Source organism: Toxorhynchites rutilus, chromosome 2 (genome assembly GCF_029784135.1).
Source record: "Toxorhynchites rutilus septentrionalis strain SRP chromosome 2, ASM2978413v1, whole genome shotgun sequence".
Taxonomy (NCBI): domain Eukaryota; kingdom Metazoa; phylum Arthropoda; class Insecta; order Diptera; family Culicidae; genus Toxorhynchites; species Toxorhynchites rutilus.
In genome coordinates, this window is record NC_073745.1 from 343,801,159 (window position 1) to 343,820,079 (window position 18,921).

At 39.7% G+C, this 18,921-nt stretch overlaps 1 protein-coding gene across 1 annotated transcript in view; it reads right to left on the reverse strand.

Moving 5' to 3' along the window:
* Positions 1-18,921, reverse strand: part of LOC129769048 (lachesin) — a 42,911-nt gene that overhangs the window by 22,484 nt on the left and 1,506 nt on the right. The window lies entirely within an intron of this gene.

An 18,921-nucleotide genomic window follows, 5' to 3' on the forward strand; every position in this document is an offset into this window, starting at 1 on the left:
AATTCGCATAGTGAACAACACTCACAGTTGACCACAGATCAAGCCACTACGAGCCAGAATTATGTAGCTCTTCCTATAACACCAACACCTGATATCCTTCTATCAACGGCACTCATTCGAGTAAAAGACAATTTTGGAAACGCACTGCCTAATGACCAGTGCTTTTTCGAAAAAGCTTAACTTCACCGAAACTCCGGCATCTCTGTGCGTACAAGGAATTGGGTTATCTCGCAGTATCTCAACGAAAGCAATAAAAGCAACAGTTTGTCCACGCTCACCGACCATTTCACCGTTTGCAGAGGAGATGCAGTTCCACATATTGCCAGAATTAACAGTGCCGTTGCCGACGACGAACTTCAGTCCGTCCACATGGACTCTTCCTGACACGATGATCATGGCAGACCCTCGATTCTATGAGAGCGGTCCAGTAGACGTCATCATCGGTGCGGAGTACTACATGGATCTCCTAACCGATGGTCGACATAAAGTAACTGAGGATGGACCAACATTACAAAACACGTTGTTTGGATGGATCCTGTCAGGAAAAATTCCACGCAGCCCAGCTAGTGTCATCTATTCGACCACATCTGTTTGCACAATAGCAAATGTTGTAGGGCAGCCCAAAGTTCTGAGTCGGAATCGCCGACACAGATCCTCTTCAATTGAAGACTTTGATACATCAGAATCAAACTCAGTCTCACCACGTCGGCAGAGTACATGCGGCTACTTTTGCGTCGGCGGCCGGCTGCAACGATCATCCCAGCAGACAAAACGAAAAAGGTATCGATTTGAAGAACACAACGCTGGATATGACACTTATTGTCCGAATAATTATTAATCGCCTACCACATGGGGAGAACTTGGACTCCTCCAACGGCGGGGGTCCAGAGGCCCCCGCACGCCAGTTAAGTTATGTGTATTTTGAAATTTCAAAAAGCTAACCGATCATTTACCTAGTCGCAGTTTGTATCAAATGGAACAACGTTTGCTTTGGCGACACCAAATTTGTACTCGAACCAGAGTCGAGGTAACCCGTTTTGTTTTTGGTGGTGGAAAGCATGCAGTGTGAGGGTGTAACAGTTGTGCTGGTCAATGAGCCAGTTATGTTTGGTGTGATACCGACAGTTCACACCAGTACAGCCAAATCGGCTGTAACAGATTGTCCCCGGCTAATCACAGTTTTTACGTTTGATATTTTCGAGGCACATCTGACATCAACCAGACCTGATTTTACCCGAAAATACCGACGCAGGGGACACACATTCCGCGGTAGCAGAATCACTAACGTCAAGGGGCGTCCGTTTCAGGGAATTCCACCACCAACGACGAAGGGTATCATCAAATGCAAAAAAGTCACAGGAGGGTTGTGTTCAAGACACGACCGCAGAGTTGACGTAGGATTACGTTAGGCTATCTGTTGCATGCTGATTTTGGATATGTTTGAAGAATTACATTGTTAAACTCTTCGATAATGATTTGGGTCTGTTTGGTCTGGTTGTTAGGTATTGTTTGTTCACTCCACCAGTGTCCATAACCGAGTGATAGTGATAGAGAAATGGTGAATAGTTATTAGATGGTGCGTATCACGTACCAAAGCCACCCTCTGTTGTTCTGGACGAGATGGCTCCTGTGTTATGTATGGATGAAATAAAGAAAAAAAAGCTCATCAATGTAATATAAAATAATTATCATTATCGAACACAAGTTTTCTCACCAGAAAAAAAGTGATAATTTAATTTATAATTTTTTTTATTTTCTGGATGTTTATTCAATCCATTTTCTTTTCGCTTTAAACCCAACGGAACACGATGCTACATGCCTCAATCCGATTTTCAATTGGGCTAACAGCACCAAATACGATATGTAGAGCATATGTGAAATCACTTTTTCGAATACTTCATTTTTCCAATTTTGCTCATCGCCTGAATTTTCCTTGGGGAAAAAATATCGTTTCATATTTCAAATCATGTTAACACAATAGCTACCATATACAATTTTACACTTACAGTTGTGCTAAAAGTTTCACAATACATGATCGGTCAATGATATGAAATTTCACGAAGCTACCAACATAAAAGCTCCAAATTTAAATTTTAAATTAAATTATTAAATATATTAAATTATCTATCAAGCATAAGTTCTATTCAGTTCATTGAAACATCATTCTTCAATCAACCCATAGAAAGACTCTTTTTGGAACGAAAATAAATAAAATCGCAAAAAAATAAAGCGCGGTCGTCGTGAACAGTCGTAAACGGTCGTAAATGGTCGTATTCTTGACGTAAACACAAACAGAGTGAGAGAGCGAGCAGCTGCGATGTGTTTTTTGTGTGAGAACGAGCCAGCACCCGCAGTACGCAGTGTGTATAACACTGCCCCGTCCCCCCAGCATACAGCACACAACAGTTTGTTCATTTTATCACTGCGCGAAGTGTGCGCGTCTGCGTGTGTGCATGTGTTCGTTTGTGCGTGTATGTGTTTGTGTGTGCGTGTGTGTGTGTGCGTGTACGTGTGTATGTGCGTTTTGGTTAGTTGGTGGCAAGGCGCTTATATCAATGTAGAACAGGTGAAGCAACATCATCACTTCAATAAGAAGGGGATTACGGTTTGTGGAGCGGGGGTTGTTTGTTTTGTTATTACTACGATACGTCATTTTTGCATTTTTACATGCGAGAGTAGTGGAAAAGAGAATGAAATTCTACAAAATTATCCCTTCTTTTTCACATAAATTCGCGAAAGCCGAACATAGTAGGCATCGTTCGAATAAGCGTCGTAGCAGTTTCTAGAGAGCCGCCGGCAGCGTTCTGATGCTGTTTGTAAACAATACCGACAGCAATTCTAATATGGCTGAAAGTGCATTTCATATGATTGTTTCACCTGGTACATATAGAGGCGCCTTGGTTGGTGGGTTGATGTAAACAAGAACAGTGTGTGAGAGAGAGAGCAGTCAGCGGCTGCGATACGTTCTTTTTTGTGTCATTCTTTTTTGTGTCAAACTGTGCGCGTCTGCGTGTATGTTTTTCTTCTTACTATAAATAAAATCGCTAAAAAATAAAGCGCGGTCGTCGTGAACAGTCGTAAACGGTCGTAAATGTTCGTATTCTTGACGTAAACACAAACATAGTGAGAGAGTGAGCAGTGAGCAGCTGCGATGCGTTTTTTTGTGTGAGAGAGTGTGTGCGTCTGCGTTGTTGCGAGAGTCTGTTTGAGTGCAACAGCAAAGCTATTCCAATGACTTTGCGGTAAACTTATTAAAACATAGAATTGGGCCGCTAGTTGGAACGAAAATAACAAAAAAAAAACACTCGTTTATCGCTCCCAACTTATTCGCCAGCACCTATGCAATCAGCAATGTCCACGCTAGATACAATGAGCACTATCCATTTGTGTGCGTCGTTAGTTAAACTATCGACCACGAGGGTATTTACATGCGGATTTCCCCCAGACACCTTGGATTTGAAATCTCTTTCAGGGAATACATGTCGGTGGGGAAAAAAACTCCCCCTTCATTCATGTATCTGCAATGCCGATTTCCCTCAGGCAGCTTGGTTTTGATGTCTCTGTTAGGGACCCGCCGCACGTGTCGTCAATTTGACCAATCATAAGCGGGTATTTCCGTTAGGATAGGGGTTGAGATTTTTCAATTGTTCGATAGTTAGTTTCATGACATATATTATTTTATTCAATCTGAAAAATTGTTATGGAATGCCGAAATTGATTGACGCAAAAATCTCATCAATCCATCATGAAATGACTTAGCAATAAGCATTGGAAATTGGACAATTTTCTCGGTGCGCTCGATTTTCGATTTTCAATTTGTACCTCAATATGTTCCCGAAAGACGTAATCCTACGTCAAAACTGTGATTAGCCGGGGACAATCTGTTACAGCTGATTTGGCTGTACTGGTGTGAACTGTCGGTATCACACCAAACATAACTATAATGTGTTTATGCATGTTTATGCGGGAAATAAATTGAACACCTCAAGAAAACGTAATCCACAACAGCCAAGTGATATTGTGTTCCTCTTTACTCACATAGTATCACTTGGCTTGTTTCACATTGAGCAACAATCACACAGAGAGATTAATTCTCTCTGTACAGAACGTTTTCCGTGTTGCTTTTGATCGAGGATTCGTTGTTACAATATACCAGCTGATTGTACAGAGAATAAATAGAAGTCATAAATGTATCATCGATAAGCTAACATTATATCGAATAAAGCTGTGTTCGCGTTAATTGTCGCAATTTTGAATTTATATCGATTATTTTAAACAGTGTCCGAAAAACTATACCAGTTGCGCGCGAACAGATTCGATGCACTCAATATCTACATCAATTGCCACGATATTTCGATAGACCGAAGATAGCTAGAAAATATGGAAAGAATTAAAGAAAATCTGAATAACCCTCTAACGGAGTTGTATTTAACATTTCTCTCGTTTATTTTACCAAAAATAAGGAATATGAACAAACTTTTCCAAACAGAAAATCCACAGATAGCCATCGTGTTGCGCTGTCATGCAACATTTTGAGAGGTTTTAATTCAAGGATGCCTAGCAGTTCTTCAAATTTAATACGAAGTGGACTGTCACTCAAGAATGCATAAATGTTCTTAAACATTTGTTCCGCATACGATGGTAGATTCCGACAAGCATAAGATGCACAAAGCACAAAGGAGTGGCATATGAATTTCATTACAATGAAAAATGGACAATCTCTTTGCAATAGAGTAGTAGTAGAGTAGCATTGAATGATTGCCACCCATCATAACGTTTACTCCATCCGCAGCAAAACAAATGTGGTTTTGCTTATATGGAATATCATCTTGCTCAAACTTCTTGACAATTGCGTTGTATATAATGATCGATTCAGCCTCAGCTAATTCTATGACAGTGTAAAAGTAATATCGAATAGTGAGTTCTTCCTTGTTCCACGTGGAGGTTCTGACTACTTCAACTAATGCTTTTCGGGTTGCCACATCCGTTGACTCGTCAGTTATGAGACTGAACTTAGTTTGCTTAATTACATCAGATAACTCTTCATGATGCGTCGCACCAAGAACATTGTCCATAATAGCCATGGTTCGCCCAATAGAAATTGGATATCCGAGTATAGTCTTCGATGACCTGCATCGCTTTAGTATGTTCTACAGCCTAACCGACAAGTTGAACTTCAGCTTGTTTAATTTTTGCAGTCTTATCTATAAACGACTCCAATTTTGTTACCAAGCTCAATTGTTTTCCAGCTGTAGTATGGCTATCGCGTTTAGTTTGTCGTAAATCTTACAGTACGCATAATAAACTCCTCTGGTACTTGGAGTTACCCAGGTGCAAGTATTTTTCCAAAGCATAGAGAACCTTCGAGACACTTTCAATCTTGTTTGCATAGTATACCTAGAATCTACATAAACATTAAGTGAATTTCAATTATAATTGTCAACAATAAATATATTACACATTCAAATGAAGCTGATACCACGGAATTCGGTTCAGAATCATGCGATAGAGATTCCCGATAGCAACTATCAAATATTCAACTGGTTTCGAATAACCAAGAGAAAAACGCGTTTTCACAAACTGAGAAAAACGTGTACTCACATGAAAGGATCGTTTAATAATAACAAAAGCATTCGATAACATCTAAAGCGGACCTTACACGGTCAAATTTATTGACAATATGATGACATTTGAGAGCATAATGACAGCTGAACATGGCCGACAACGCAGAAATCCGGATTTTCTGATTTTCGGGCATCAATATCGTGACATTTCATATGGATGCATGATGTTGACGTTTTACCTCACGGACTTCCAGACTGAGTTGCCAGATTTGGAAGCGGACATATAATGTTTGTTAGTCTTTTTTGCGATTGCAATTAAAATTCATAAACTTCTGAAATTGTAGGAATCATAAATGAAAGCATTTGGTTTGGAAAACTGATATAGTAATTTACATTTAATGCGACAGCCCGTTTACCGTGCCGGTCATCACGAAGGGGGCGCTCCGCTTTCCGCAAGAGCAGATCGCTTGCCACACCATGTACTTTTTGGCAAACTTGGATAGTTTCTGTTTGCGAATCTCCTCCGGAACGCTGAATTTGTCCTCTGCGGAGAAGAACAAAAGGCCCGGCAGCTGACGAAAGTCCGCTTTGACGTAGGTTTCGTCGTCCATTACCAGGTAATGCGGCTTCGTCAACATTTCGGTGTACAGCTTCCGGGCTCGCGTCTTCCCCACCATGTTTTGCCTTTCGTCGCGGTTAGGAGCCTTCTGAACCTTGTATGTACGCAGGCCCTCCCGCTGCTTGGTCCGCTGGACGAATGAACTTGACAAATTCAGCTTGATGGCGACATCCCGGACCGAACTTCTCGGATCACGTCTAAACTGCTTAACTACGCGCTTGTGATCTTTTTCACTGACGGAGCATCCATTTTTGCCGTTCTTCACCTTCCGGTCGATGGTAAGGTTCTCGAAGTATCGTTTTAGTACTCTGCTGACCGTGGATTGGACGATTCCCAGCATCTTACCGATGTCCCGATGTGACAACTCCGGATTCTCGAAATGAGTGTGCAGGATTAATTCACGACGCTCTTTTTCGTTCGACGACATTTTTCCAAATTTACGAAAAATTGACAGTGAAGCATGGCCAACGTGATCTATACACTCTTATCTGATTATAAGCGAAAGCTGAAGATATAATTCCTAAAAATTAAATTTCTACAGCGTTTTTTCCGTGATGCAATTTGATGTGACACACCCTTTACTTGGCCTGTGGAAAAAGCGAGTAAATGACACTGAGACAAAAGTCTTACTTTTTTTTAACGATATTTTCTGCCATAAGATGCAATTTTATGGAAATAATATCTCACAAAAATCCACTGAAATGTCTTCACATATTTCATAATGTCTTCAAAAAGCCTCCACAGAATCAAATGTTTTCAAAATGAAGACATGTCTTCAAACCATCTGGTTAGTGGAGCGGTATATAAAAACAGTATGAAAGAAAGCTGAAGGGGAATTATTTACCTGAAGCGAAAAAGAGAGTGCTTGATCCCATGCGTCTGGTTTTTTGCGTTCTCTCAAGATTTTCAGTGGTGTTTAGTTTAAATTAGTACTTTATTCGAAGATAAACTGTTTGCGTATAGAAAAGATGCAACGTACGCATCGTAAAATGTCGTATTGAATAAAATTCACAAACCGTTCACAAACGTATTGTTTGTTTGTTTACAATCATGACACAGTATACTTTCACGATGGATGCGGAGTTGTTTCGACATATTGGCCCACCTTAGGATACACTTCTAAGCGTCTTGGATGATCCGAATAGAAAGCTCACGGCCAGGACTCAAATTCAGTCAAGTTTCCTATGTTTGTTCCGCAATGCGAGTCCCTTGTTAATAATGACTTCTAGACATGCTTGACTACTAGACAGATGAGGATGTATCTAACATATGCGGGCGGAAGATAAGTTAGATACCCAATACAGTGATAGACATGGAAAAATGTTGTATTTTCCGACAAAAAAGCTCAATTTGGATGGTCCGAACTGTACAGTTACTAATGGTACAATTTAAGTCAACGGCATGTCGTGAAATCGAAGCGAAACTTTGGGGGCGGAAGTTTGACAGTGTGGGGAGCCGTTTCCTGTCACAGCAAGGTTCTCATTTGTTTCATTTTCACCAGAATGAACTCCGAAAAGTACCGTTCTGAATCATAACTTCGGACGCTTATGATGCATATGATGCAGAAAACAGATCTAAATTTATTGCTTTCTTAAGCTTTCTACTTTGAAATCTATTTATCGAATAAAATGCTTTTCAAAGAAGCGAATAAGAATCAAACTTCGGACACTAAATCAAATTTCGGGCAGATTTAAATCAAATTTCGGACACTTTATTTTGTATTTTTTTGGACGAAAGTGATATTACACTTGATTATATTTTATAGTCAACTGCGAAACACTTACCAAGCAATCACAGTAAACTGTTAACAATGATGAGAACGGATGAAACACGGGAGAAATTTAAATGTTTATGAATGGGTGCTCATGCTAAGGAAACGTCAAAAACAAACGATAATGAGTAGTGTTGTAATATTTCTGCCGATTATGTTATACTTTAAATGTAGTTCTCATGTGAAGTGATAGTGAAACCAATGGGATTACTCTAAAGAAGCAATTGTGATATTAATTTGATAGTTGTATCATCAGTGCATTAAGCATTTCAAGATATTAGAACAAAGTGTCCGAAATATGATTCAGAACGGTATCTTCAATTACTGGAGGACGTTTTGATTGGCCATATTGAGAATAACGCTACCGAGGATGTCGTTTTTTCAGCAGGATTATGCATAGATCCACGTTTCCAAGCAATCGAAGGCATGGTTTGCCGAGAAGGACATTCCGCTTCTTGAATGACCTGCTGGCAGTCGATTGCAATCCTATAGAGAACCTATGGAGAATCTTGGCCGAGATGGTCTATACAAACGGATGACAATTTGACAACATTTCCAGTCTCAAAGCAGTAATGCAGGAATGTTGGGCTATAATCAATATGGCAACACTTTAAAAGCTGTTTGACTCGATGCCAAATCGAGTTTTCAAAGTGATCCGAATTGGAGGTGGATATACTAAATATTAGCTACCGATTGGACTAGAAATTTGCCGCACAAATTTTCTTTTATTGAAATTTTAGGATGCGGGTGAACGAATGTCCACCCTGATTCCACATATTTAGAAAACAAAAAGTGAATTTATACTTTTTTTTAGAATGAATTCGATGAAAATAAAGAATGATCGTCTTTTATGAGCAAAACTGTACAAAGAATTGACTTATTTTTTAAAATATTGAAGAAAAATAGGGTGCGGCTAAACGAATGTCTACCACTGTAGCAATAGCAATTTCAGTTCAAACTGAAATTCTTTCAACAGCATTCGAGATTAATTGAACTACGCTGCAACAACGGGCAGTATCAACTGCTCACCGACAGGATTTGTTACGGCATTTGAATTTCAATCCCACCGCGCCATCGCAGCTGAAAAATGGATCACTGGCAGAAAAAAAACACGATGCAAATTCAACAAATATTATTCTTGCTCTAGAAAAACGGGAGTAATGAGAATAAAGAAAACATCGGCCGAATGCTGCAATTGTTCGTTATCGCTCTTGTGTGAAATCCCTCTCCAAACGCATATTCTGATTCCTCTAATTCATCACAAAAACGGCATCGGAGTTGGTATGAGCGCAACAGCGCTCAGGCAGCATATTCAATGCCCCGAGCATACGCGCCAGGAATTATGACATCGGGTACACAATGCACCGTTAATTGGACAAAACCTATACCTACCGACAATTATCCATTTCATCTCACTTTGTTCATGCTGAACTCACAAAGCGAATTGGAACAGTTGTCTGTTGATTAGAACACCTCAACAAATTTAATTTCACCTTCGGAATGGTGTTCGCAGACGGAAATATAACTTTCACTTACACATTAGAGTTTGATTGGCAATTATAGATATTGTTTTATGATGCTTACATATTTCAACGCATTCCGAGGGGTTGTCCAGGGAATAAACAAATTTACATGTTTGTTTGCCTGTTATTTATTTGTAAAGTCCAAGTTAAAGCTGAAGGTTTCGGGAATGAACTGAAAACTGGCGCCGAACTGAAGGCGCCCTTTTAAATCCTGGACGGCGACGACAGGACTAGACTTGTTTGGGTGTAGGGTTCGTTGTTTGGGGTGAGGGACGATTTATGGCGACTTGTTAACTGACAACACCCACTATTTCCTTGTACCCCTCACTCAATTGCGTACAGGGGAGTACGTGTAGCATTCGTATTAGTCAGACACGCCAGTCAGAGAGTTTAATTTCTTGGATTTGTACAGACTATCCCAAATTTGCTTGAAAACGTTTTAGTTAGTGTAAACGATAAAACAACGAGGGAGAGTTTGTCTTGTTTAAAAAAATCTGTTTCAGGTTGTATTCATTTAAACCACAATGAGGATTTGTCGATAACATTGCTCCTTCGGTTAAGTTTCACGACGGAAAAGGAAATAATGTGCCTTTTGGGATACCCTTATCTTTTCTGTTGTTTGTTCAACGTATTTCTTGGCATACAAAAGAAATGAATTTGCTGCTAACATTGTGTGAATCATTCTTGGTACATCATGATTATTCGCTCGATTTTCAAGTTCAATTTTCCGAAATTACACATTTATGCCAAGAAATAATTTATTCGTCAAAACATTTTCCGAACACTTGTTCGGGGATAGACCTCTGTTCTCGCCTTGAACACACTTTCATCAAAGCCTGGGGTCACGATATTTGACATCGTGCGGGAGAATCCATTTGCTCAGAAAATGATGACGATTTTTTACCGAATTGATGCTGAAAAATGATTGCCTAGTATCTGCTCCTCGGGGGAAGATTGAAAAGAGTTACCCCACAGCTCATTCGAAATATTTCGCGCTAATTGGCCACATCGGAAAAAAACCCAACCTCAATCAATAATATGCCACGAGAAAAACACACATCCATTCACTGATGTTAACCAGAAACGATTTTTATTCAATTCCCAGCAGAAACAGGGATGAGAAGGGTTATCACACGAACACAAAAAAAAACAGTGGCGTAATTACCGAGATGTGTTGAATATGAACGATGACCGGCTCTTCGATTTTTTCCCAGTATCAGAACTGCAAAATATTGTTGCCGCTGGGTGTTGTGGATTTGATGAAAAACGGCGTTTGTTTATCAGTTATATAACTCGTTAAAAAAATTCTATTGAGTAGTAGAGCTTACGCAGCATATTGCATATATAAAAATATGAATTTCATTCAAATTCGTCGAGTGTTTATCGGAACACTACACCCACACCTCGTTATACGGCATTTCGCTATAACGGCCCTTCTCAATTAGGGCACATTTTCGATTTTCGGCCTACAATGATTCGATATAACGGAAAAAAAAACTTTTTTTTCGATATCGACAAATAGTAATTCTGTTGCAAATCGATATTGGGGTTCTCAGATTTTCCTAAAGGGTGATAGTTTTGTTTCCTGTTGCAAAATATTAAATCCATATTTTTTATTGTTCCATTAGGGTGCCCATTTCCAAAAATTGGGGAATTTTTGGGAAAACATTGATTTTTCGGATCATTCTAAAATGCAATAGGGCACCCTAATGAAAACAATAAAAAAAATCGAGTCTAATATTTCACGATGAGGAAAAAAACAACCAATTTTAACGAAAATCAGAGAGAGATTGGTTTGGCATGGAATACACAAATTTTATGTAACATGAAGTTGTTTCATTTTTGTGTATGGATTGTTGTTGGTTTATGGAGTCTGTTATTTTTTTAAGTACAAATGTATCTACATGTTATGCATGTATTTTTGATTTAAATGAAATAAAAATATAAAACCGCATTTTTGACGATAAACCATGTTACATGTTGAATTAATTTGGAATCGATCCGGTTGAATTTGTATGAATTTGTATTAGAATAATTGATTCCTTATACGGCTTTTCGCTTTGCGGCCATGTTTCGTGGAACGGATCCAGGCCGTAAAGCGAGGTATGGGTGTATAGTAATCCGCTTCGGAAATACGATTAATTGATAAAATGCACTTGAAATTCAACTCTCTACTTCTATAGAAGCGGCTCCCAGGTGCAATCGCAAACTGTCGAACCTATTTGTTGAATGAATTTAAATGTTCAACTGCTTACGCTCATGATATAGTGAATCTATCTCTTTCTCTTGGAAGGGTCTCAAGCGGTACTATATGATCATAGTTTTGAAGTCTCAATATTTCATCGAGTCTTGGATCCTCGAATCTCAGAGATCTGAAGGAAATATAGTCAACTACAGACCAACCAAATTAGAAGATATATCAGATATATGTTTTTGTTTTTTTCTGTCTGTAAGCCTCAGGATTCATGGATATGGTTCTCAGGGTCGTTTATTCTATTCTATCTTCTCTCCAAAACAGAAGCACTTTCGATTTTTTGCACATTCAGGATTCTTACACACTCGTAAGGGCCGCAGCTTAAGGGGGGACCCTTGTTTGGAAGGTCGGAACATAATTGAATTTTCGTCATGTTACGAATAAACTGAAGTGTTCGTGTATTTTGGTTATTGTTTAAGGTATATTTGAGAATGTATTTTCCATTTTTTGAGTGCACGAATAATGATTATGACGCTGGTGACAGCTGGATGCGCAGATGCTGTCTGAAAATCGGTACCTTGCTGGTGGTATCGGTTCTGAAGCAACGGGGTGTCGCAGAACAAATTCCAATGAATATTTTGCATTTTTAGGACAGTACCTAAAGCGCTACATAGGGGCTTTTGAAAATTCGAAAAATTGCCTAAATGGCGGCCATTTTTGTTAAAAATTAGATATTTTTCATGAAAAATCTCTAAATAGCGATTTTTAAAAAGTCGAAAAAATAAGGTATCAAAAAACGGCTATGTAACGCCTTAGATAAATCATTTTTACATGCTGATAAAAAATTTCGGCCATATCGATCGAGTAGATCCTGAGATATCGATACCACCAGTTGAAACAACATTTCTGAGGGTATAAGCTTCTCAAAAATGCAAAAAACAAAAGTTTATTTTTTTCGATTTTCCAGACCGAGGTCCTTCCTTAAATCCACATACTGTACACGCTCAAAAGTCGTGCAAAAATTGGACAAAAATTGCCGATTAGGTTTATTTTCACACGCACTGACGAAACTACCCTTGCAGCATCAATCATGGTAACCCATGAATCAGCAGAAAAAAATTGACAGCTCTCTCAGTCGAACTCTAACCATGATGGCGAAAACATTGAAGCTACTCCGTTCAGAAGTGTGCGCGTTCAAAGAACGGTACTCCCCCGCGCTGAAAACAGACTTTGTGGACGCCGGATACGCCCTTTTCGGCATCTACAATATCATGGCACTATTGGACAACAATCAGAGCATAAAAAAAAAGCCCGATTCCGGACGGCCGACGAGCGGCCTGAGCGGCAAGTAGGTCTAAAGGATGCTGAAGAGGAAGATCGAGGGGAATGTGGCTACATCGCTGCGTGCGCTTGGCCGGGAGGTCGGAGCAACCGGCCAAATAGTGAAAAAGTACCTGGCGAACATGGACATACATGACAGGAAACGGAAGTCCCTCCACTGGTCTCGGAGCTGCAGGCAATGACGCAGCGGCAGCGGCTGAATAAGATGGTCGAGTCGATTTTCCCGGCGAATCGCGACGTGGCAATGGTGATGGACGACGAGACCTATCTCACCCTGGATAGCAACGACTGGAAGGGGACTTTGTATTTTCTTCCTCCACGAAGGAAGTGAGCTCCGAAGTGAAGTTTATTTCACACACCAAGTCCCCCAAGAAGTCAAAGCCGCTCTTTTTTAGCTCCGGACTGGCCGTGAACGGCGAAATTTATAGTACAAAGTGCCTGCCAGATGTTTCGGTGTTCTGGCCGGATCTGGCGTCGGTCCAGTACTCGAAATGATCGTTAGAGGATATGGAGCGGCTGAGTAACCATGAGGTACCCAAGTCGGTGAACCAGCCCAACATCCCATCGAGAATTAACGTAACGAAAACGTAACTGGAACCTATGATCTACTTCAACAATTTTGTCGCGAAAATTGAGAATGAATTGAAAATAAAAAAATAAAACGAAGAAAAAACTCAAAAACATCCCTACACGCATGTTTTCGTCCGCCATGGCGAATGTTCCGGTTAACTACCGGAAGGCCGCTCGCAAGGGCGCAGATTTTTTTTGCAAGTAAGCTAATATAAACCTTCCTTGGGAAATTAATCGAACCGAAAAAAAAGTTCATTTTTTTAATGCAAACGTTATGCAAAATTGCTCTCAAACTGTAACTTTTTATCAGATATCAGTTAGTTACCTTTCAAACATTTATTGGTCTTGTTGAAATAGTTGATGTATCTGCTACTGAAATTGATGGTAATTTTGATGATTATTTTTGACAAGTAAGACGCAAAGTGTCCTGAAAAGTCTGTTTGATTCAGGTGGAATACAGTAGGTTGAATTTCTTAAAACTGTGAAATTTTTTATGATTAGGTTACATTGGAAAATAGAAGGCTCTAGGAGATTCACTGCAATATAAATGATTTGTATTAAAATCAATTACTGAAAGATCAGAGATCCAAAGTGGCATTTGTATAAAACTTCTTGCGCAGATAAATAAAAGCATTTTGTGAAAAATATTGAACATGATTAAAGGAAATATAATTAATTAGATAAATCATAAACTTATTATCCGTGCCAGTTGCGAATCGGTGGATGTGAATATTTTTAGAAATGGAACACAAATTTCTAGAACGTAAGGAATTCATGAAGCGGTTCTGGGGTAGCTCGCATAACAAATCATAAACATAGAAACCACTCCAAGCCACAACAAAGGAAATTTGACCACTCAACTGAATCGACAGCTTGAGTCCTGAATTGTGTTGATTGGGATAGTGATGCCAAGGCCTGGTACTACCGCACCAGTTGAAACGATTTTTTTCTACGATGAACAATATGTGGGCAACGAAGGGTCGAATAAGAATTGTCAAACAAAACCTTGATCTGAGTTATGACAAATTTTATGATAAAATTTCTAAATGAATTTGTATTAGAATAATTGATTCCTTATACGACTTTTCGCTTTGCGGCCAAGTTTCGTGGAACGGATCCAGGCCGTAAAGCGAGGTATGGGTGTATAGTAATCCGCTTCGGAAATACGATTAATTGATAAAATGCACTTGAAATTCAACTCTCTACTTCTATAGAAGCGGCTCCCAGGTGCAATCGCAAACTGTCGAACCTATTTGTTGAATGAATTTAAATGTTCAACTGCTTACGCTCATGATATAGTGAATCTATCTCTTTCTCTTGGAAGGGTCTCAAGCGGTACTATATGATCATAGTTTTGAAGTCTCAATATTCCATCGAGTCTTGGATCCTCGAATCTCAGAGATCTGAAGCAAATATAGTCAACTACAGACCAACCAAATTAGAAGATATATCAGATACATGTTTTTGTTTTTTTTTCTGTCTGTAAGTAAGTAAGAAAATCATAATCGCCTTCGTAAAATCACATGATCGTCGAAACATTCCTCCTGTTGATACAAACCACTGACCATCGCTCATTAAATCTGTTATACTGTTCAACCCACAAAATTACCATATAAATGATAAATACAGCACATATGAGATGATTCGAAACAGGACCCATCAGTAGAAGGACAGACAGCAACTTGAGAGTTATACGTGTGTCAAAAATGGATCTCGCCAAATATATATTTTAAATTGAGAACGCGTTTTTGATATTTCCAAGAACGAAGCCCTATCCTTTGGAACAGTGATAAATCACAATTTTCGGTTCAGCCATAAACCTCTGAAAGTGAACAACTTCGCCGGAGAGAATAAAGCAAGTACATATAAAATACTTGATGTTTGATGTTGTTATAAGTTTCATTCACTCAATAAAATTTGTTTACGAATATTTGGAGGAAGGTGCTCATGTGTCCTTTACTACCGCTATTCTAACACGGTCTTCGTCTCTAACATTTTCTTTGTCTAATTCCACTCCACTAACTTCATTTTTGGTCTTTCCATTGAGCAGGAAGTCACCATCCTCGTTTCCAAAATGGCATCGGAATACGATATTCTACATGAAAGTGTCCAAAAAAGGAACTTCTGGTTTGGCCTCTGAATTGTAAATTATTTGATCAAAATAATTTACAATTCCCATATGTTGCGAAAGAAAATATACCACAAAATATTCATCGCATACATCACTAACTGGCGTTAATTTTCTAATAGATAATATGTCGTTTAATGCAAACATTCGTCACACACCATGTATATTTCAATTTCAAGGTCGCCAAAACATTCAACTGGCCTTTGCGCACAATGAGCAACTGGCTTCAGTATTCTTGGATATGAGGGGGGGCTTTTGATTCGGTTTCCATAGAAATTCTGTCAGACAATCTGGACAGATGTGGACTTCCTGGAATTTTGAATAACTTCTTGTACAATTTGTTGTCAGAAAAGCGAATGAACTTTACCCTTGGACAACTGACAACTTCCAGAAATAGTTATATAGGTCTACCCCAAGGCTCATGTCTCAGCCCCCTTCTTTATAATTTTTATGTGAAAGATATTGACAGTTGTTTGGCAGAACAATGCACGCTAAGACAACTTGCAGATGATGGTGTGGTTTCCGTCAGAGGTTCCCATGCCGAAAACTTGCAAAGACCATTGCAAAATTCCCTAGGTAACTTGTCTTCCTGGGCAAGGAACTTAGGGATCGAATTCTCGCCGCAGAAAACAGAACTGGTAGTGTTTACTCGAAAGCGGTTCCCAGCCCAACTGCAACTCAAGCTTTTGGGCAGAAGCATTACCCAATCATTGACCTTCAAGTACCTTTGTGTCTGGTTTGATTCAAAATGCACTTGGAATACCCACATTACGTATTTGAAGCAAAAATGTCAAAAGAGGGTCAACTTTCTCCGTTCGATTTGCGGCACGTGGTGGGGAGCTCATCCGGGAGATCTCATAACGCTTTATAAAACAACTATTCTATCTATTCTGGAGTATGGCTCTTTCTGCTTTCTCTCAGCAGCTAAAAGTCACCTTCTAAAATTGGAACGAATTCAATATCATTGTCTGCGTATAGCTCTCGGCTGTATGCACTCAACGCATAACATGAGTCTCGAGGTTCAGGCAGGAGTAACTCCTCTACAGAACCGATTCTGGGAACTTTCTCTCAGAATACTGGTGAAATGCGGTGTCACGAACACACTTGTGATTGAAAACTTTGAAAAAATTCTTCATCTAAATATACAATCTCGGTTTATGAGAATTTATTACCACTATATTTCGTCAGATATTTGCCTTCCATCGTTTACTCCAGATCGTGCTAACTTCAGCAGTTCCTCAATTGAATACGATCTGTCGATGAAACAAGCAATACTTGGGATTTCAGATCAGCTTCGACCAACTTTCATTCCCCGTATTTTTAACCGAAAGTACCAAAAAGTCAATTGCATGAAAAGATACTTCACTGATGGGTCTCGCCTCAATGGATCCACTGGCTTCGGTGTTTTCAATGAAAATTCGAGCGCCTTCCGTAAACTGCAGGAACCTTGTTCCGTTTATGTTGCTGAGCTGGCAGCAATCGACTTCGCATTGGGGATGATCTCCAACAAGCCTGCAGACCATTACTTCATTTTCTCGGATAGTCTCAGTTCGCTTGAGGCTCTCCAGTCGATGAAAACTAGTAGGCACCCATCTTATTTCCTCGCAAAAGTGAGGCAGCAGATGAGTGCACTGATCGAAAGATCTTATAAGTTAACCTTTGTATGGGTCCCCTCTCATTGCTCAATTCCTGGCAATGAGAAAGCGGACACTCTCGCAAAGGTGGGTGCCCAGGAAGGCGAATTGTTTGATAGACAGATTTCATACGATGAATTTTTCCAATTACTGCGTCAGAGTTCCCTCTTGAGTTGGCAAACCGATTGGGACACTGGAAGTCTTGGGCGGTGGTTATATTCAATTATTCCAAAGGTTTCTTCGAGAGCGTGGTTCAAAGGTTTGGACGTAAGTCGTGACTTCATTCGTGTAATGAGTAGACTTATGTCCAACCACTACTCGCTAGAAGTGCATCTCCACAGAATAAATCTTGTTCAAAGCAACGTCTGTCGGTGTGGAAACGGTTACGATGACATCGATCACGCAGTTTGGCAATGTACGGATAATTACGCAGCCAGAGAGTACCTTTTGAATGCCCTTGAGGTCCAAGGAAGACAACCCTATGTTCCTGTTAGAGACGTGTTGGGAACTCGCGACATCTGCTATATGCAGTTGATCTATATGTTTGTGAAACGGACTAGCATAAGAATTTAATGCTTTTGTGTGTTTTTTTTTCTTTTTCGTTATTAGTTTGTTTGTCTTGTCCCCTCATCTCACCGTCGCCCCCCCTCGACAGATAGTCGAACACCAGATGCTATCCCTGGTCTTTATGCACAATGCTACAGTGCGTGCGGCAACTCTCGGTTGAGACAACGATACCTCATATCCATATCCCTAACCTGATCCATCCCACAAAAATTGTTGCCCCTCTAACCTCGAGTAAACCGCGAGTAATCGGTCGAAACCTACTAAACATAGATCTAAGTTGAAATTCTGTAAAAACAAATCATGAATTAGTGGCTCCGCAAAGCTCATGCGATTGAGCCTTACAAATAAATGAATTGGAAAAAAAAGGTCGCCAAAACAGTAGAATTTTATGTGATGAATATCGGTTACAATTTAGGGAATCGGATCAGGGCCACCTTATCCCATAAAAGACATTTTTTGCTTGCGTGTTCCGTTTTCTATCTAGAATCATTAGGTCAACCTAACTATAAATTGTAAGTGGTTATAACATTAAGCTTCGCCGCCAAAGAGCAGATTGAAATGTCTCCAAGATCGTCATGATATGATACACTCTTGATCAAATGCATTTCAATTAAATTCTCATTTTTTAGGGATAGACCGTTTTATTCATATTCATTTTATTGTACAGTGAAAACAAATGAGAATACCATACAAATATAATACCAATATCATGAGATAGACGTGATGAAAGTTATAAAACAATCCAACGCAACATTGAATCTCAACGGTCGTTTATTTTCCCACAACAAAAAACCATTACGCTCTAGAACACACGCCAACTCAAAACAATGCTTACGATATGTTGTTCCTAGAACCCGCCAGGAAACGAATGAGGCGTTCCCCGTGCCAAGAAACGCACCGGCCACGTACCTCGTCGTAACCCTTCGAACCGGTGTGTTGTGTGTTCCCCGTCTGGAGGAAACCGGTTTCTCAGTTGTGATAACTCCACCTTTTTCTACCGTCGGTAAAAC